Below are 23,363 nucleotides of genomic sequence, written 5' to 3' on the forward strand. Positions count from 1 at the left end.
TGTGTGGACATTAAAACTCCATATCAGCACCTTCTTGCAGGTTACCAAAAGGTCATGGGTGAACAGAGCTATCTAGCACAGCACAAAACCAGTCTGTTGATTAGAGAGCGAGCAGCCACTGAGTTTTATCTCCTGACAAAAATCCTACTGGCATTTGGAGGCAGCTTGCCAATTGCAGACTCCCCCACATTCAGTTCCTGAAAGCCAATTATGAGACACAATGTTCAAACATTAGCAAATTGATAGGCCGTGTTTGAAACAGCTGAGCACAACTGTTGCTTTCTGATCACAGGTGCCTCGTGTGATGATTCTTTTTTTTTGGGGGGTGTCCTTGATCTGGAATGAGCAGAATCGTTTATGTTTTCATAAAACAGTTGCCAGCTTGAAATAAATGGAAATATTTGTGGATTTTCATCAAATGGTGTGGCTGGTCAGACACTGATAACTGGTGCACGAAAACAAAAGATGAAAGTTACTTCTTCAAAAACACAAAATTTCCAATGTGCCCCAGACAAGTGAGTGGGCTTGACAAACCACCTGTAGCACATATTCCCCCCAGCAAGCATTTTTGTTTATATAATAGATGTATAATAGATGTCTACTAGACATCTAAACATAGTAGTTTTGGCTAAAACAAGACAAAATTGGGGCTGTCAGTGAAAATCTAATAGACGTCTAGGCCAAAACTAACAACATCAAACAAACAGAAATTAATGACTACACATATAAAGTGTGTCAAATTGGTCTATTTGACAACTAGTCCGGTTTTGGGCTATTTTTAGATGTCTATTAGATTTTCACTGACAGCCCAAGTTTAGCCTTGTTTTAGCCAAGCTGTCTACGTTTAGATGTTTATTAGACGTCTATTAAACAGAACATTGTTTGCTAGGCCTCCTCTCTGTATGCGCCAGGCACTTCTTATCAACTTTCTGGAAAAAACACCTTGAAATTATTAACGTGGTTCATGCAGGTGAGTGGGTTTGATAAACCACCTGTGGGTGACATGCACTTTTCCTCTCCATATACACCAGACTCCATTTTATAAGCACATCTTGGAAACATTGTGGAAATCTGAGTGTGCTCCACACAGGTGAGTGGGCTTCACAAACCACCTGTAACACAATCTCTTTTCTGTATAATCGGATAAAATAATAATTAAGACTTGTCACAGCATTTATATACCAAAACAGGCTTATTGTGGATATGGACCCCTGTCTACATTTCTGGAAAGCACGGATTATGTAGCCAGAGGTACGTATGGCTGCATTTTGTCTTTAAAATGAATGCTACTGGGCGGTATGATGCCGCCGATTGCTTCTGCTTCTTTTTAGCGCTACCAGCTGATCGCTTACCTCCGTACAAACAACTTTTCTGGTGTTACTAGTTTGCCTAGTAGCTTGCCACATATGCAGTTGGACTTGAGACGTGGAGCTGAGTTGACCGCGACGACAGGGTTTGAGTCTGGTAAAGAATGGTTCCAGAGACAAGGTAAAACAAATAAAAAACTAATAAATAAACAACAGGCTAAAAACTGTGTGAAATCACGTGGTCGGGACTGCGATTGCTTTAGAAAACACTAATGGTTGGGTTTAAGGATAGGGGTGGGTGGGTCAGTCAGTCTGTCAGTCAGTCAGTTAATAGCAAGCTGGCCTGGTCAGCTGAAGTGTATATTGCGCCCTCTGGTGAATTTATGCAAGAAGAGGACGTGTGAGAGAAATTTGAGATCATCAAAAAGAGCCCACAACGGCCTCTGGTGGATTTGCAAAAACAAAAACTGTGAGCAGATGTACCTCCAGTTATGTATTTCGCTGTCCTAAAAAAAAGTAGACCTGGGTACAAATCCGTAATGAGCCTGGGTGGTTATATACTGGTACTCTCTGATTATTTAAAGTGCTTCTTTTATACTTAGGATAAAAGCATCTGCTAAATGAATAAATGTAAATGTCTAATAGCTATTAGACTCCTCCTAACCTCTAAACCAAATACTCACTGGCACTTTTAACTCTACCCAATTCAAAACTGAATATTTAGTTGCCGTTTGATTCCACCCACTCCAAAAAAGAGAGAAGTGTGTATTCTAAAGCATTTTTTGCGCTCATTTTTTGCAGTTGTTTTGTTCCCCTATATACTTTGGTATGGCTGTTTCATATTTTATATTCAACCACTGGAAATCATTTTTGTAATAAATAATAATAATAATAATAATAATAATTAAAATAAATATACAGTACAGCCATATAAATATAGCCATTTTTGCAATATCATAAATATAAGATTATTATACTTTTGAAATATATCATTTATCTTTAATATGTAAATTCCATAAATGAACCTGTATGGCCTACAAGTCAATTCAATATATTTCCATATATCAGACGTAAATATGGGGTTCACCCTTATATATTATGTTTGTTATTTATTTTTTTCCTTTGTGTTTCTTTGGTTTGTGCTATCTATATTTGATTACAAATATTGGCGAAGATGTCATACCAAGTATCTGTTGTTTTAATCTATTCAGTGAATGCCCTTTTGTGGTTTAAACGAGCAAATTTTGGATTTTGGGTTGACTGAGTCCACTTATCTCAAAAAAAAAAAAAAAAAAAAAAATATGCACATTTGACTCCATCCATCTTGAAAACAGAATGTATTCTGGCCACCTCAGTGACTCCAATCATCTTATTTACACAATATTACACAATATCCAACTTTGACTTTAACCACATTAAGAATGTTACAATACATCAAATTAATTTGCTGATTAGACATCCAATAAAGGCTGTGGGAGATGGGAGATCAGTGTTTTCACTCCTGAACAGTTTGTTCAACAAGACAATTTCCGAGGATATCGCCAACTGAAGTCAAATGCCTATGTGCATTAAAAATTAACCGAAACCAGAAAGAGAACTGCATGACTACAAATAAACCCACTTTTCTAAAGTCTCTCAGAACTTTGAGGAAAGAGCCACAATCTTCAGAGACTGTCATGGTAAACAAAAATGCCATATTGTCTGGAGACAAGGAAATTACTGTATTTTGTGACAAAACACAGTTGTTTCGGACAGTTTCCAATGTACCCTAGGGGGGCAGCAAAGCGGAAACTGCAAGAAAATTGTTCCTCCCTACAGCCGTCTAAAGTTTAAGTCGACCTACGTTGGGGAGAGAAAAAAAATAGACTGAAAGACTGGATGTCAGCTGAGAAGAGCTAAGAGTTAGATCAGCATCTACCCGTCTGTCTGTTTGAGCCATGTTTACACAAGGCGATTTCTGACTTGGGTTTTCAGCTCATTGTGTCATTATGTATTCATTGCTTGATATTTATATCGTAAATATTTGATGAACTTTTTCTCCGTGCAACATCAATGTCTTCGTGTTTTTTCCTCTTTTTTTTTTGGCGGGGGGGGGGTGGGGGGGGGGGGGGGGGTGGGGGGGGGGGGGTGGGGGGGTGCTCCATTTTGTTCTTGACAGGAATAATTTATGAACACTTCTCTGCTCCCTCTCAGCTGATGACAACTGAGAGGTGGAACAGTATTTTGTCCCCTTTTATGGTTCTCCAAAAAGACTGACAAGCCTCTCTAACGCGTCCTGCTTTTAAAATGTCTACTTCTCAATATTTCACCCAGTGCACTGCAGTGTACGACATATTCTGCAGCAGCCCAAAGCAACCCTGGTCTCAAAGGCCAAATATAATTCAAACACATTTTTCAGGTTTAATATTTAAGAGAGCTAACAAGCTAAGTTAAATACCAATTAACGCATGAACATTTGACTCCACACACTTCAAAACAAACAAAAAAACAATCATTTGTCATTTAACTCACACATCTTGCAAACACAATGTTTAATAACCAACTGGCTACTCTTCAAAAGGAAGTACTGACTCCACCCTCCTCGAAACTGAATATCCAATGACAGTCTTTTTATGTCTTAGGGTCTTAATGTTTTATGTCTTTAGGGTCTTAATACTGTTTTATGTAAGATGAATGTGTAGAAGATTTATTTAGTATTGCATTAACATTAATTATGCATGTTAATTATGCGATTGAAGCATTTTGCCAATTTATACACATTTTACATAGATGTGTGAAGTAATGAATTAATAAGACAATATTAGAAATGCCTATCAGCTATAATTTAATATAAAATCCTGGCTGCGACAGATTCTTTTAAAAATAGGAATATACAGCTCATCTTGTGATATAATTATGTATATTGATACATAGGTAGTTGTTTTGTCTGTCGTACTTTTAATTTGTGAACTGTATTTTGGTGCACTTCAGTCTTCGACCTGCTGTAAACTGAACGTGGTCAAGAATACATGTGTTTAAATGTGCATGAGCGGCCGAGATTGCACCAGTCTGAGATTGCATGATTGTGTCTGTATCCAGACTCTGTTGGTCTTTTGACATTTCACTTTCCTCTGCCTTATAAAAGAAAAATGCATTAGTCATTTTAACTACACACGACTTCAAAAAAACAGGCTAATTCCACCACCCACCTTGCAAACAAAATGTTTAGTGGTCATTTGACTCCACCCACCTTAACAATTAATTCCCAATTTCCGCAGGGTTCCACTCACCTCAAAAAAAAAAAAAGAAAAAAAGAATGCTATTAGTACTATAGGGGAATTACCAACCTACTGTACGTCACACATGATGTCACACGTGTTCAACCGCGAATACCAGTTGCAAAAAAGACCGGTTGCAATAGCAAAAATGTCATGTTGTGCGGTAGGATGCCAAATTCGAAAGTTCAAAAATAGCAAACTTAAATTTTACCGTACACCACACTGCTTTTAATGCCAACCGCAGATGTCTTTGGCTAACAGTCATCATAAGAGCTGAATGGAGTGAAGACCTAATTAAAAATGCTGGACTCTGCAGTTCTCATTTTACATGAGGTAAGTTCACGCTATGCGGAATCATATACAATACTCGTTTTTGATTGCAGCAATGATTTCAGCAAAAACAGTTACATATGGTTAATTAAACTGCACACACTTAATGCTAAGAATGAAATGTAAACATGTACGTTCACATACCCTGCCGTACAGGTGCAGTTCGCTGTCAGAATGCAGTTGTTTTGCTTGTTGATGATTACCCAGGCTTTGTATAGTTCTGTCTCTCGGTTTTTAGCAATACAAAGTTTTGAATCTGGTAATCCTGGGACATTATTTCTTGCACATGACCACACAGAACAAAATAGTCAGCATCCAAAGACTTATAGGCCTTTAACTTCTCTCTTATAAAATCACTTGGAGTTTCAATGAAATTTATTTCGGGCTGGATGCATGGTCATTTCGTCTTATCCAATATTCATTGGGAGTGTGCGATCGCAAATGGACCTGTCAGATGAACGCCGCTCACTTTAATGTTAATTTTGTAGAAAAACTGTGCTTATCATTGGGTGACAAGCTGTTATAATATGCTGAATGCATTTTGTAAATAATATATATAATATGTAATCAATATAATTATCTCTAATACAACAATAAACTCTGTACCACATCGGATGTCATTCCCTCGTTGTAAACGCTGGCACTACCGTTTTTTTTCTGCAACCTCACTGCGCGCACATCCTGAATGTTTACCAACCGGTAATTCACCTATTAATTACTCTATTCAAAGCACAATACATTTGGCTCCTCCCAACCTCAAAAACTAAACACCCAATAATAATTGTGATTACACCCAATTCAAAAACTGAACATTCATTTAAAATGTTACTTCACCACCCTTTTAAAAACAATATATCTAATGACCATTTGACTCCACCTACTTCAAAAACCAAACACTCAATGATTATTTTAATGTCACCTAATTCAAAACATTCATTGGCCGATTGACTCTACCCACCTCACAAACATAAAACATCTAATTACCATTTGCTTCAACCAAATCTCAAAAATCAAACTCAATGATAATCTGACTCCTCACTACTCAGAAAAAAAAACACCCAAAGGGCACTGACTCCTCCCAATATCAAAAATCAAACACTCAATTATATTGTTGACTCCACCCACCTCCAAACAAAATACTTGATGGGCCTTTGACCACCTAAAACACATTATATCCTACAATATCCAATTGACCTTCATCCACCATAAAAGCTGAACACATTCAGCAGTTTAATACAGTAGTTTAAATTTGATATTCAAATATATAACATTCATTAAAACCAGCATAAAATCAAGACAATGTGTGTCAATTACAAAAATATGGACGTAATGTCTGTGATATCACTCGTAGATTTCTGTAGAGTGTAAATGAAGCAGCAAGTGGGAGGGACCAAACATCTGCATCTTGTAACTTTTAAAAACAGTGTTACGTTCCCCTGCAGAACGTCCTTTCGGGTTATGTGTGTGTGTGCTTCTGTTTGTGTGTGGGTGTGTCGTTTTCCAAAGCATACACAGCGGCCTCTCGTGTATTCGCGAAACAAAACCTGCGAAAAAAACGTACCTCCTGGGACATATTTTGCGGTCTCCAGAAGCGTATATAGGACTACGTTTTCAGAATGATCCTGGGTTAATAATAAGTGTAAGAAATAGTATCAAAAAAGTAATAAAAACATTGTGTAAAGTCCAAATATGATACACAAGCCAAGTTCAGAGGCTAGAATGAGCTGACATGATGCGAGCAGCACATTTTTGTCACTAGTTGAAGTGGCCCGCTCCTTAATTATGCAGGATTTCAAGGCTTAAAATAAATTAAATGGATGAGTTATCTAGAAACCCACTTTCTCACAGTTGTCATGAAGGGTAATATTAACTATACGCACCAAAAAAAATGTACAAGGAAGTAAACACCTTTTTTCGGCTATAAAGTTGGGCATTTTAACATTGGAGTCTATGGGATGGACTCTGTATTGGTGCCAGCCTCTAGTGGCCAGTTGATGTAATGCAGCTTCAGTAACTTTCACACTGGCTTTATAAGAGAGAGCAGGAGGTTGCTGCTTGGTTTTAACAGCACAGACATTTGACTCCAGCTCAAAAACAAAGGCAATTAAACTCCACCCACCTCAAAAACGTAATCTTCAATTATAATTCACACTTCGCCCACCTTAAAAAATGTGCTCACAAAAGAAATCTCTGAGGAACATTTAACTCTGCCAACATCCGAAATATCAAATCAAACACCGCCTGACTCATTGCCAAAATCAAACACAATCATGCTCCGCCACGCGAATGCTAACTACTCTAGAAACAGTGATTTCACAGCGGGCGAGAGCTAGTTAAGGCTTTAATTAAGAATGCTGTTGTTCGAGTGTACATGGATTATAATACAATAATCATTTATAAAGTTTATGATCCAAAAAGTTATAATGAAGCCATTAAAGCAAGTCACTCCCGCCTTTATAATAACCGACTGAAAGACAGAAATGTGTTTGATGCTCACTGAGACAAGAAATGACAGAACAGTGGGAGTTTTTTTGGATACAAAACATTTGTTCACATTAACTATTTATAAAGAGATGGATTAAATGACAATGAGAGGAATCAACGTACACCTCAGATTGGAAGTGCTGTCATTTTGTTGATCGGACTTGATGTTTCATCCAAATCTGTGTTACAGTTCATATAACTAATATACAATACGTATAAATATAAAAAGGAGGACTTATCAAAGCACCATACCTTACTTTTCGGTCACATCCGTCCTACAGCAATCTGGTTTATGGGTCTTCAGGGCTAAACGTTAGGCAGTGTGACATAAATCTTGTATAATTTGCTTATGATTGATTTGGTAGCCATTAGGAAAGGACACAAAAATGATCACTTGTGCCACCTGATGCAACAATAATCACAGAAATCAATAAACAATCATGCGGTTACTTAAATTGTATTATTCTTTGTGCATATCATTTCCTGTCCAAAGACCTCTGTTCTGACTTGTAATATACTTTAAGCTATTTTGTGTTTGTCCATTGGTAATTTATATAATTAATTTATTTATATTATTATTATTATTATTATTATCAATAAAATATTTTATTTATTGAACAATTATTGATAAATCCTTAATAATTGAAGTTTATGTAGTATAACAGTAAGTTGGCTTTCTTAAGCCACCACAAAAATCACCACAACAGATTAATTCAAGTACTTTACTATAGTATTTTATACATTAATCAAAAATTAAGTTAAAGTATATATACACAGTATGAATACTTTTGCAAACCGCTGTATATATATTTAATACAGATTCAAGAGTTCACACTTGACTGATGGTTGATTATAAAGCTTGTTTGGCATGCTGCCCCGGAAGAGAGCCCTGAGCTCATAAGATCCTCGAGCCCACGAGCCCTGGGCTCCCTCTAGTTTGCAAGGTGGAAGGGGAGTTTGAGCTCAGGTAGATCTCGAGAACTCCCCTGCTGTAGTAGCTAATGAACAGATAGTGATTGCTCTTAAGAGATAACTATGTAGTAGGAGCATGTCTATGGTGCCGATTTGAATTAGTCAATTACTTAAGTTGCATGATTTTGGACGATGGGAGGAAACCGGGAAACCCAGGGGAAACCCACGTGAGTACGAGGAGCACGCACAGAAACGTTGGCTGGCTTGGTAAGGACTACAACCAGTGACGTTCTTGCTGTGAGGCAACAGTGCTAACCACCACTCATCTAGGAAAGGAGGAGCAGTAGGGGTGGAAGGGGGGATTCTTCAAAACGAAGATGGCTGTTAGATGGAAATATGGGTATTTATAGTAGCTTAGGAATCGTCTGATTGGTGAATCATCAATTGAATAATGCAGGACTGGCTGCAAGCAATCACAAGCACGTGATCCTCTTGAAATTAGTTTATAAATAAACTTCACTTATGTTCTCGTATTTATACTCATTTCAGATTGTTTTGATACTCAATTATTAGCATGTTATAATACACAAATCATCTTAAGGAGACAATAAAGTGAAAGATACCTACTGTGAGGTGAGAGTAACTCTCTTTCTCACACACACATGCACGCACGTTCACACACACCCACGCACTTACACACACACACACACACTTACTGAACCAGGACAGTTCAATTTACTCCCATGGTTACAGATAGATCAGCTGGATCAGTCTCAATAGCTTTTCTTCGCCTCGGCTAATGAGGTTATATCCTCGTTTTCTACTCAAATCTCCATCAGCTAGAGATGGACACAATCAGTGGTGTTTAGTCGAGCGAGTGGTAGTCTGATACAAGGACAGAAGGAAAAGAGGGTAAAGATGTTGTAAACAAACTATCTATTTACGGGAGAAAGTTTATTGTAGATGTTTTTTTTTTTTATCTCATTTGTTTGTGACCAATCACAGTGACTATTTATATATTCTACTTCAAATATTTTCATGTTTTTACATTCAGATATACAGGGGTTGGACAATGAAACTGCAGATAGGGTGCAAATAATTAACCCTTGATATGAAGACATCAGACAATCTCCGGGTCATACAGGAGCACTTTTAGCTTAGCTTAGCATAAACTATTGAATCGAATTAGACCATTAGCATTTCCCTCAAAAGTTAAGAAAGAGTTACAATAATTTTCACATTTGAAGCTAAGAAAAGTGTACTAACATGATTTTACATCTTTACATCGTGTACTAACATCGATGGAAAATGAAAATGAAAATTTTCTATGCCAACATGGATAGCAACTGTACTTTCATTCTAATCAAGGAACTTTGGTGCCGTTCCATAGCTGCAGAAGGCACAATGATATTACAAAGTGCATAATATAATCTCCATTGTAACTTTGATTTTTTTCCCTACACAATACAGAAAAGTTTGAAGCTTTAAAAAGGAAAATTGTCAAAACTCTTTTTTCCCCCCCCCCAGAGTCAGATGCTAATGGTCTAATCCGATTCAATGACCTATGCTAAGCTAGGCTAAAAGTGCTCCTTCCAGACCTGGATACTGGCTGAATGGATAAAAAAATGGTTTAACTCAACAGTTTAACTCTGGGGGAGATCTAAAATTAGCCTACTTTCGAAAAAATGGAGTGTTCCTTTAAAAACAGTGGAATATATTTGGTAAATCTGTATCCTAAATAATAATAATAAATAATAATAATAAAATATAATAATAATAATAATAATAATAATAACAATAATAATAAAATATAATAATAATAAAATATAATAATAATAATAATAATAATAATATTAATAATAATAAAATATAATAATAATAAAATATAATAATAATAATAATAATATATAATAATAATAAAATAGAATAACAATTATAATAATAATAATAATAATAATAATAATAATAATAATAATAATAATAATAATAAAATATACTAATAATAAAATATACTAATAATAATAATAATAAAATATACTAATAATAATAATAAAATATAATAATAATAATAATAATAATAATAATAATAATAATAATAATAATAATAAAATATATATAATAATGATGATGATGATGATGATGATGATGAAAAAAAAAATTCTCAATGCATTGTTCTGCCCAGAAGGCTGTGCAGGAAAATATTCAGTCAGTAGTAAAACACCTTGTACTACTTTCAGAGAATTGCATCTTTTCGTTTTAATTTTTAAAACAACGAGGTCACTCATAACCGCAAGCTTTAACAAAACCGTGAAGGACAGGTCACTATTTCGAGTGTGCGTGGTTTGTCGGGACACGAGGAACTCTCCCATTAGCAGACAGAAATTGGAAAGTGAAAATTCATTTCCAGTTTTGTTTGTACTGTGCTGATGGCACGGATGATAGAGGCTGAAGAGAGAGAGAGAAACAGCAGAGCCTCAGATCTGATGATGTAAAGCCTCCTCTGACTCATCTGTACTTAAGGGAACGGCTGTTTGTTGGTTCACCTTCAAGCTGAAAGTGTAGTGTTATTTGTATTTCAGCCATCAATAATGGATAGTGCTGTTGGCTATTGTTTGATTCATGAAGGAAAGCTGCAAGCCAATTTTGACAAGTTTCCTCCTTCAGACATGTGTGGAAAAGAATGTTGATATCAAATCCAATGATTCTCAACAATGGTTGTGCTTTTTTCCTGTTCTAGACAAATCAGTGATGTTTTTTTCATCCAAAGAACCGGCTTGTTTACTGAAGCCTCTGCCTTTTGAAGCTTGTTTTTCTGCTTTCAAATTGTGGAAAAAAGGTGCTTGCTGGTCAACAGCCAAAGAAGTGTCAGAGAACGAATCAGTGAACCAATTTAAAAATATATTAGTGGATTATTGTGTAAATATTAAAGAATCTTTGCTTGATAAAATACAAAAAGTATGTTTTCTAAACGAGTCAGTGACAAATCTGCATAAATATTTGGTAAATGTTATAAAAGGAGTTGCATTACTAAATAAATCCCTAAACAAATATTGAGTGAATGGAATCAATATGGTTGCATTTCAAAATGTGTCAATGAACAAATCGGAATGAATCTAATATGGTTATCAAAAGTAATCAATGAATAATAATCCAATTGAATCAAAATGGATGCATTAAAAATGAATCAGTTTCATTTGAAAATATATCAGGTCAAATTAAATGATAATCAGTACAAATTAATCAAATTAATCAGTGAACAAATCTGAATGAATCTTTGGGAAATTTAAGCCAAAAGAGTTCATTTAGAACAGTATTCTGTTCTAAGAGTAAATCTCAGATAAATAATTTGATTAGTGGGGTTAATAGAGTTATGATACAAAAATCAGTAAACAAATTTAAATTGATTTATTTCATTTATATTAATTTAAGTACACTACTTGACAAAAGACTTGTCGCTTATCCAAGTTTTAGGAACAACAAAATAATAACTTCTAGTTCATCATTTGGCATCAGAAGTGGCTTATATGAAAGGCAAAGTCCTCTAGATTACGCTTATTTTACCTAATATTATTGCTCAATAATGTTCATGTCTGGTGACTGGGTGGGCCAATCCTGGAGCACCTTGACCTTCTTTGCTTTCAAGAACTTCAATGTGGAGGCTGAAGTATGAGAAGGAGCACTATACTGCTGAAGAATTTGCCCTCTCCTGTGGTTTGTAATGTAATGGGCACAAATGTCTTGATACCTCAGGCTGTTGATGTTGCCATCCACTCTGCAGATCTCTCTCGCATGCCCCGATAATGAATGTAACTATGATTTTTCCTTCAGCAAACTTGACTGATTTCTGTGAGAATCTTGAGTCCATGTGGGTTCCAATAGGTCTTCTGCAGTATTTGTGATGATTGGGATGCAGTTCAACAGATGATTCATCTGAAAAATCGACCTTCTGCCACTTTTCCAAATGATGAATGAAGTCAAGTTATTATTTGTTGCTCTTATAACTGGTATTGACGACAAGATTTTTGTCAGGTTGTGTATGGGGAACAGAACCCAAAAATAATAAATAAAAATGAATCAGTAAATACTGTATAAATGAACCACTGTTAATGCATTGACTGGATTGTTTGTTCTTAATTAATTAATTAATTTATTTATTTATTTATTCGTTTATGTATTTGTTTGTTTATACATTAAATTTAATACATTCTATTAAAATAGAACTGCTTCACTAAATGAATCAGTAAACAAGTCTGCATAAACCTTTTTGGAATGGAATCAACACACTCTAACAAATCTAAACAAGTCCTTTGTCAATGAAAAAAAAACAATCAGCAAAAAAACAAATGAATCTTCAAGGGGTCAAGTTGATAAATGAATCAGTAAACATGAATCAGTATTATGAATCTGAATCATTTAACACTTTTTTGTGAAAGAAATGGCTGACAAATCAAAATCTACAACTGTACTGTTAAGAAATTCAAAGGCAAATTAATTAAACACTGTACTGTTTTAAAATAATGTAAAATACCTAACTTTGTGTGAACAAACCTTTATTTTGTAAACCTTCAAACAGCAAAATAGAGTAATTATGCTTTACATCTATACCCACATACTTTGTTTTTTTCTGGAAGTGAATATAGTGCAACGTTACTGTAATGGTACGATATAACTTTGAGGAGAGCCTGTAAGGATTATCATGTTTATAATAGCGTTCCATTCAAGTATGAAACTGCAGTAAGAGAGAATGATGAATCATTAAATGATACGTGTTATCACCTTGAGACAGAGTCTTGCTTTTAGCAATTTATATCAAAATAAATAAATAAATGCTTGACTCCTTTGATTAATGTTTAAATTATTGATTAATTTTGTTTGCTGATTCATCTTATAACTTGACACTTGTGTTTCTATTCTCAGATGATTCATTCATACCTGTTCACTGATTTATTTTGTAACTTAACTCTTTTGATTCTATTCAGTAAATGACTTATGAATTTCTTTTTGTGAAACGATTCTATGAATTCCATCCTTTTAAAAAATCATTCATATTTGTTTAGGGACTCATTTTGTAAATTGACTATTTAAATTCCATCCACTAAAATCAATTGGTTCATCAATTAATATTGTGACATGATTCTTTGAATTCAACGATTCTAAGATTCATTTAGATTTGCTCAGTGACTCAATTTGTAACTTGACTCCTTTGATTCCATTCACTAAAACCTAGTGGTTTATGAATAATTTTGTGACAAGATTATATGAATTTTATCTTTAATAGATTCATTCAGATTTGATCAGTGACTAATTTTGTAAATCGACTCTTTTAATTCCATTCACTAAAGCCAAATGGTTCATGAATTAATTTTGTGAAACGATTCTATGGATTCAACCCTTAAAAGATTCATTCATATTTGCTCAAGGACCCATTTTGTAAATTGACTCTTTCAATTCCATTCACTCAAATATAATAGTTCATCAATTAATTTTGGGACACGATTCTATGAATTCCACCCTTAAAAGATTCATTCAGATTTGCTCAGTGACTTAATTTGTAAATTGACTCTTTTGAGTCCATTTACTAAAACCTAGTGGTTCATGAATAATTTTGTGACACGATTCTATGCATTCTATCCTTAAAAGATTCATTCAGATTTGTTCAGTGACTTATTTTGTAACATCACTCTTTTGATTTCATTCACTAAAGACTATTGGCTCAGTAATTAATTGAGACATGATTCTGTCAATTCCATCCTTAAAAGACTCATTCAAATTTGCATAATGCCTCATTTTGTAACTTGACTCTTCTGATTCCATTCACTAAAGACTATTGGTTCAGTATTTAATTGTGACAAGATTCTATGGATTCCATCCTTAAAAGAATCATTCATATTTGCTTAGTGACTCCTTTGATTCCATTCACTAATGGATATTGGATCATGACATTTTGTGATGATGATTCTAGTGGATTCCATTCTGGTTGTTGCTAGAGATCGAATATGGTTGCGGCCGAAAGATTCATTCAGATTTGCTCAGTGACTCATTTTGTAACTACACTCTTTTGATTCCATTCACTAAAGGTTATTGGATCATAAATTAATTTTGTGACATGATTCTATTGGTTCTATCTTTAAAAGATTCATTCAGATTTGCTCAGTGACTCATTTCGTAACTACTCTCTTTTGATTCCATACCCTACAGACTCAATGAAATCTGCTCACTGATTCATAATGTAACTTGACTCTAGTCCACCTATTTATTTATTTAGTTTATTCAGGCAGTACGTTTATTTCTGGGGTCTCTCTCTCATTACAGCGGGTTTGCTGTATGTTCCTCTGAGAGTTGGTCCTGTTTCTCTGTGCTAATTTCAGAAACAGAAATCTTACAATCCTAATAGTCTCTGCCTAATGACTGTGAAGAGACAGTGACTCTTTCTTTCTTTTTCTTCTTTAATCTAATTAATGTTCTCCAGTGTGATGCATCATTGTATGAATCAACGCTGGAGCGTGTGAAGTGTTTCTGACTCAGATTTTTTTGTATAGAGAAAATCAGTGAAGAGAAAATGGGCCGCAATCCTCCATAAGCAGCACAACATGGCCAGCAGAAGAAAGACGGAGGCATTAGCTAAACCTTGAGTGCTCTTCACAACATATTATGAAATAAATGTACGGGGAAAGAAAAGGATTTCGGTGCTCAAGGTCGCAGAGAATTTGTGTGTTACGATAAATAGAGCAAATGAAGCCGGTGAAATCTGCAAACAAATGCCTTCTGACAGAAAATACAGCGCATACATAATGAATTCAGTTGGTGGAAACATGCATCCTCAGATTTTTTGGACCTCAATTTTTAAAAGGAAAATGTAATTGGTTGCATCATCTGCAGATCATACACTTCCTAACGCAGGTATCATTTTCATGTTGCTTAAATAGTAAATACACTGAATTTTTTTAAGGCAAGTGGTTAAACAATTTATATGAGCTGAATTTAAACAAAATAAAATAAATAAAAAAATCAGCCCATAGAAACTGTTTGCAACCACTTAATGTACCTAAATAAAAAATAAAAAAATCCAATGAATCATTTTTGGGCCCATGGGTAAACTGGTCTAAAAAGGAGGTGCGTTAAGATGCATTATTGGGGTGTTATTTTAAGGCAACTGTAATAGACCGTGCCATTGACCAACTAAATGCTGGTTAAAAGTCAATGCCGTAAGGTTTTTACTTTTTATTTAAAGGGCATATAGTGATTAGCAGAGGTGAGTACAGTATCCAAATTCTATACTCAAGTAAAAGTACAAGTACTTTTTCGGAAATTTTTACTCCAGTAAAAGTAACAATCTTAAAAGTTACTCGAGTATAAGTAAAAAAGTGTCTAATGAAAAAATTACTCAAGTAAATAGTTACTAGTTACTTTTCATTTTACAGTTGAAGTCAGAATTATTAGCCACCCTGTTTATTTTTTTCCCTAATTTCAGTTTAACAGAGAGCCGATTTTTTCAACACATTTCTAAATAAAATGGTTTTCATAACTAATAACTGATTTATTTTATCTTTGCCATGATGACAGTAAATAATATTTTACTAGATATTTTTCAAGGCACTTCTATACAGCTTAAAGTGACATTTAAAGGCAGGTTGGGGTAGTTAGGTAAGTAATTGAATAATGATGGTTTGTTCTGTAGATTATCGAAAAAAATATATATAAAGGGGTTAATAATTTTGTCCTTAAAATGGTGTTTAAAAAAATGAAATACTGCTTTTATTCTTGCCAAAATAAAACAAATAAGACTTTATCCAGAATTGTTTGATATTATCACACATACTGTGAAAATTTCCTTGCTCTGTTAAACATAATTTGGGAAATATTTAAAAAGGAAAAAAAATTTAAGGGGGCTAATAATTCTGACATCAACTGTATACTGTATATATTTCCCAAATAATGTTTAACAGAGCAAGTCATTTTTCACAGTATTTCCTATATTTTTTCTTCTGGTGAACATCTTATTTGCTTTAAATCAGCTAGAATAAAAGCAGTTTTTAATTGTTTTAAACCCATTTTAAGGTCAATATTATTAGTCCCTCTTAAGCAATATTTCTTTTGATTGTCTACAGAACAAATCATTAATGATTTGCCTAATTATCCTAATTTGTCGAATTAACCTGGTTAAGCCTTTAAATGTCACTTGAAAAATATATTTAAAATATCTAGTAAAATATTATGTGCTGTCATCATGGCAAAGATAAAAGAAATCAGTTATTAGAAATGAGTTATTAAAGGAATAGGTAGTGTTGTCGTTTCACATCAAGAAGGTCGCTGGTTCGAGCCGCGGCTGGGTCAGTTGGCATTTCTGTGTGGAGTTTGCATGTTCTCCCTGTGTTCGCGAGGGTTTTCTCAGGGTGCTCCGGTTTCCCCCACAAGCCCAAAGACATGCTGTACAGGTGAATTGGGTAAGCTAAATTGTCTGTAGTGTTTGTGTGTGAATGAGAGTGTATGGGGGCTGGAAGGGCATCCGCTGCATAAACCATATGCTGAATAAGTTGGTTGGTTCATTCCACTGTGGTGACCCCTGATTAATAATGGGACTAAGCCGAAAAGAAAACGAATGAATGAATAATATGATACAATACAATTGTACAATACAGTTGAATTTTCATTAGCGGTTTACTAAATACAAATTTTAATACTAAATGTCCAATTGTTTTAAATAAATTAAACTTTTACGGTACATTTTAATTTAATAACACATTTAATTATAATGCTAAATGTTATACACTATAGTAATGCTGCAATGCTTTTAAAAAAGTGAATCTGTAGTATTTATATTTCAATTCTATATTTTTAATTCAAATAATAGATTTTGGTCCTGTTTATAAAAATACAGTGCTGTATAAAAGCAAAGAAAACATATTTGTGAGTTTAACGCTCCCATAACTTTTTAAAAATATTTTTATAATGTATAGATTATATTATATATTATATTATAACTGTACATTTTAACTTATTACATCAAAAAAGATTAGAATTATAATGATTAAAAAGCTGATTTACTAAAGCTTTAAAGTGCTGAATAACTAAGACATAAAAGCCTCCACAAATATCTGAATGACCTTGGCTCGACAAATCAGATTCCTCAAACTTTCTCGAACAGTCACGACACATTCACAGCATCACCTTTCCTTCCGCTAACCTTGAGGGACAAAAAAAAAAAAGAAAAAGTTTTTCTTCTTGTTAGTAGCGACTCTCCCTTCTTTGCTTCTGAGCTAAATATCAGTTCCAACACAACATCTGCCTCTTAAGTCCCTCATTGCCATTCAAAACTCCAGTGAAACCAGTGTTCCAGTACAGGACAAATGAGATGAGAGGAGCAGATTTAGGACCCCAGCCGAAATGACAGCAACAACTGAGGCTCCATTTGGTTAAAACATGCCTTTTTCTGGTAAGAAAACCAATCAAAATGAAAAAGTTCAACAGTCGGTAGGAAATTTTAATACATGCACTTAATGCTAAACTTGTCTCCATGTACTTTTATCAGCACAGCTGGTTTTTCATTTGCATCATATCATTCCATATATGATATATTTTTTATTTAGTTATTGCATCTGCACATTTTCTTAACTAGACAGTGTTTCCTCTTATATACCTATTATGTTGGATTAGATATGCATTTATTTTATATAACTACATTGTATTGTTTACGATTATGTATGTGACGAATTTGGAATTTGCCTTCATAAATTTAGCTGGTTTATGCAACCAGGAACTATGCTTCTAACTACAGCTCTAGAGGTGTAGTTGCAAGCGTACAAGTTTGCAACGCAGTTTGCGAATGTTCATTGGAACGATGGATTTGGGAGACACCAAATCAACTAACTACTTTTGTAACAACAGAACTTGCAACCTTAGTTAGCTAACGACGTTTTCGGAAACGCACCCCTGGCTGAGGCTTGATCTCTTTCAGAACTTGCAGGGTTTTTTCTTCAATGTGACTACGTTAATTTTAACTAGTATACTTGTTACCTAATAAAATAATAAAGTTACAAAGTAACTAGTGTGTTCTGAGTGGTTGCTAGGTGGTTGCTAGGCTGTTGCTAAAGTAATAAAAGTAACAAGCAATACTTGTAATTCATTACCCTAACACTGTTTGTAACTTTGCGGCTCAGTTTCATGGAGAGAGAGCAACAAGCATAATAGTTCCCCTTTAATTGCACGTATAGCTTCTTTGGTTGCAACCCACCAATCGAGAGCACTGTTGCATCAACTGTAACACCAAACAGCCCCAAATACCCATACACACTTCAAATCAATCTGCATTTTCCCATAAATGAACCCTGTAGGTAGCATGAATCCTACAGTGGTTGCATTTAATTCAGCTGTCAAACATGACCTTCAAGCTTCCTACGTACTTCTGGAGAAACACTTCATATGTATTGACTTATGCGCAGCACTTTTGCAGAGCAAGGTAATCAGCATCGGTGACAGGCCGACACAAACGATGACACAAACGAGGCACTTGCCACTTCCAGACGCCCCCTTTCTCCTCTACCGGAATAGAAGCGTCATTCAGGTCTGAAAGTCCTGCCTACACGCTCTTCAAGCATCTGCGCTGCCAAACCTGGTTAATATCCATCAGCATAAAAGGCAGACGGCACCTCTTTCAGAAATGCAGAATGAAAGTAATGCTCTCCTTGGCTGCGGCTAACATACACTGCAACCGATTACCAGCGATTTGTCACCGCTGACAGGTCCCCGCATTGGGCGCCATGTGCTTATTCAGGATCCTGATTTTCTTCGAGACAGCAACAGCATGTCTGAAGTATGCAATGTTTTTTTTGTTTTAATATAAATTAATGGTGTTTAATTGGAAATAGTGAGCATGATAATGGTGCTGGTCGTTTTTCATCATTGAAATTAATAATTCATAAAAGCTAGGAATAAAAGGGGGTTAAATTTTTCTTTTTTGCCAATACCAGAATCAAAAATCGCTAATCGATTTGATATCAGTTGACTATCTTGATGTCAAAATACATCAAATTGACGTGTAACGTTGGCGTCAAAAACACGTCAAAAGTGATATCAGGACAGTCCTGTATTGTGCCAATGTGATGTCGTTTTTACATTAAGGTAGTCAATTGGCATCAAATCGATTTGCAATTTTGAAGTGTTTTTGATGTCGCTTTAACATCTAGGTGTCCGTTAAGTTTGAAAAAAATAAGTCAATTCTGATCTGTTAGGCGCCGTGTGCTTATTCAAGATACAGATTTTTTTCAGGACAGCAATATAAAAAGTCTAAAGTACGCAATGCATTTTTTTTCTGTTTTTACAAACGAATGGTGTTTAATTAGAAATATTAATTAGAAATTAGTGAGAATGGTGCTAGTCACTTTTCGCCATTCAAAATAATAATGTATAATAGTAATATAAATTATATAATACTATATAATAGTATAATAGTAATTTATAAAAGCTATATTTAATTATTGATAATACTAGAATTTATATTTGTTTAACCTAATGGGCACCTACATGTTAAAACAACATAAATAAACATGTCAAAATCAAAAAACGATGTCAGTTGACTATATTGATGTGAAAACGACATCAAATTAACGTCTAACATTGGCATCAAAAGTTAGCTCAAAAGTAACTGCAGGCAGTCCTGTTATCGATTTTTGACATGTTTTTTTTTATGCCAGTGTGATGTCGTTTTCACATCAAGGTAGTCAACTGACATCAAATTGATTTGCAATTTTGACGTGTTTTTTTATGTTGTTTTTAACATCTAGGTGTACATTGGGCTAAATAATGTATGCAATGTGTGTGTGTGTGTGTGTGTGTGTGTGTGTGTGTGTGTGTGTGTGTGTGTGTGTGCGTGTGCGTGTGTGTGTGTGTGTGTGTTAATATGAATGAATGGTGCTTAATTGGAAATAGTGAGCATGAGAATGGTGCTGGTCATTTTTCATCATTCAAAATAATAATTCATAAAGGCTAGAAATGGCTTCATAAAGGCTTCGTTTTTGAAAATACCAGAATTAGCATTTTCTTAACCCAACGGGCACCTAGAGTTAAAACGGCATCAAAAAATATGTCAAAATCGTGAATCAATTTGATATCAATTGACGATCTTGATGTCAAAATGACATCAAATTGACATCTAAAATTGGTGTCAAAAACATGTCAATGAAGTTTCATAAACTAATTTCGAGAGGAGCACGTGATATGATTGAGCACGTCTGGCCACTCATCTGTAATCAGTAATAATCCAATCAGAGTGATCCTAGTTTACTATAAATGGATTATTTTCTCCCTACTGTTTCTATCTTCGTTTGGAAGAATCCCCCCTTCCACCCCATCTCCTCCTTTTCCTCCCTTTTCTAAAGTGGGAGCTCTCGAGACCTACCTGATCTCGGATCTTCTAAAATGCTTATCAACCGGGCGGGAGCCCTGGGCTCAAATAACTCCGAGCTCAGGGTTCTCTCCCGGGACAGCATGCCAAACCTTTATACACCAAGCATCTCTAAGTGGGAACTCTTGAAAGTGATTATAAGACAGTCCTGTAATAAATTTTTGACATGTTTTGTTTTTTATGACAATGTGATGTTGTTTTGATGTGGAATTGAAGCTTTCAAATGAAAACAACTTTTTATATTGTAGCACTTTTTGTGTCTTTATTTAGCGGTCAAAAAGGCATCAATCTGTGGATGACAAATTGACGTTAAGGTTTTGACATCGAATCGATTTGCATTTTTGACATGGTTTTTTTTTCCATCATGCTTGATGTCAATTTCATGTGGTTTTGACATCAAGGTGCCCGCTGGGTAGCGATATGTGAACTGTCATTATTGAGTATGTCACTTGCTAAGCAAAAACAAATCTTGAGAATCCAAAAGCCTTCCCCAAACCCTTCGGAACACAGTTAGAATGACTTATAAATGAAATAGGGAGGTTTGTTTTTATATTTACATCATACAATCAGGAGTGGTGTTTTTCAGAATAATGGTGTTGAATGCTTTATTTAAGTTCAACAAACAGGAGGTTAATTTGAGTGAAAATTTAAGCTATATTTTAGACACAATATTGTCTTTATTTAGCGTTTTTCCTAATCAATAGTTCCATTGTTGATTTTATATATATATATATATATATATATATATATATATATATATATATATATATATATATATATATATATATATATATATATATATATATATATATATATATATATATATATATATATATATATATATATATATATCAGTAGTATTAGAAGTAATGATGAAAATAACAATAAAAATAGCCAAATATCCTATTTTTAAAGCAACAATTCTACCAAATATAAAATTCTGTCTTCAACAAAATTGTATTCCTCAGAACACAAACAAAGCAATTTAAGTCTATTCCAGTCCAGTGACAGTAAAAGTCAACAGGGTCAACGATGTTCTTAGGAACTCAACTTTCTAAATTATCCTTTGTGTTTAGCAAAAGAAACTCATAAGCAGTGGCGGTTCTAGTTTAAATGGCACTCTGGGCGAACCACCCCATACGGATGCCCTTCCAGCCGCAACCCAGTACTGACCAATATACCACCCAATATTATTATTAATATACAATTATTATTCTAAATAAATAACATAAATCAATCCTAAATGTAACTGGAAAACAATGTAAATAAAGACACAACTGGAGTGATATGCAAAGATCACTTAAGAAATCTTTTGCATGAATATTAATGACAATTCGATAGAATTCAAAAAAAGTATATGTTTTATGGAATTATCTATTGTCTTTGACTTGACTCATGGCCGAGAAAGTCTTACCTCCCTGACTCATTATCCCTCCTTTCTGCTTAGTCAAAATAATATTATCATCATATAAACTTTAGTATTGTCGACTGGCAAAACTCGTTGCGTGCCGACACCACTGCATAAAAGTTACACCAGTTACTCCAATTTCACAGCACATAGATGCACAAATTTTATCAGCGTGACTGTAAACAACCGGCATTCACACCGAGTGCAGAGCACCGAGTGCAGAGCACCGCGTGAGGCGCGCGAGAATCGTTTTCTGCGTGCATGTGTCAGTTTGATTTCACCAGCGTTGCTTCGGTTGCACATAGAGAGTAACAAGCTTGCGCATGCAAAAGACGCTAAATGTAAATAGCCCCTAACGTCTTTATTCTGGCATTAACACTCTGACTCAATATACTTGCATAAAGTAAATGGTATCTCAAAGCTTTTACTAGGGCTAGTTTTTATTTCTCCCCGTCATCACCTCCCCGTGCCGCCCTGGGGTGCGTTTCCCAAACAACGACGTAACTCGCGGCTGAACTATCATGTACGATTCATCGTTTGGGAAAAGAGCAATGTAGTGATGAGTGTTTCCCAAAACCCCTAGTTTCTCTGTCGCAGATCCATCGCTTGAACCACGTTAGTTATAGTGCAAAACACCCATAATGACGCTCTAAACGGGGTGGTGTAACTACTTCTTTACAGAAGAACCCCATAATTTCTTTGTGCAAATTATATTGTTTTACACAAACACCCATTTAAAATAAAATCCAATGTTAGTTTTGGTAAAAACATACACTCGCTTATTAATTGAAATATATGTAAATGGCAAATAAAGGGCCTATATTTGCTTTACTAATATATTGAGAAGTTGAACATTGCATATTCTATTCTAAAACATAAAATCACTTACAAAAGCTAACACTATTCTAATATTATACATAAATCATGTGAATAAATAAATAATGAGGCTATTTATTATAAAATGAAATTTTATATTTATTATTTATTAGGAAATTTTAAAAATCCTACTTTAATAATAATATTAACAATATTAATGATGATGATGATTATTATTATTATTATTATTATTATTATTATTATTAAGTAGGATATATATATATTTTTTTAAGTCTACTTTTAATTTAACACATGCAAACCACAGCAGAAAGTTCTAACCAGCAGGCCCATGTCATATACATTACAGATACTTAATAAATAACCCACTATAAAATTAAAGAATTAAAGTATGCTGTTTTTTGTTTTCACAAGCTTCATTCCGCTTTTAA

At 34.5% G+C, this 23,363-nt stretch overlaps 1 protein-coding gene across 2 annotated transcripts in view; it reads right to left on the minus strand.

The window, feature by feature from the left end:
• The window catches only part of LOC130219172 (cytosolic carboxypeptidase 4), a 304,487-nt gene that overhangs the window by 76,423 nt on the left and 204,701 nt on the right, over positions 1-23,363 (minus strand). The gene's annotated exons all lie outside the window — the stretch shown is intronic.

Source organism: Danio aesculapii, chromosome 25 (genome assembly GCF_903798145.1).
Source record: "Danio aesculapii chromosome 25, fDanAes4.1, whole genome shotgun sequence".
Classification (NCBI taxonomy): Eukaryota; Metazoa; Chordata; class Actinopteri; order Cypriniformes; family Danionidae; genus Danio; species Danio aesculapii.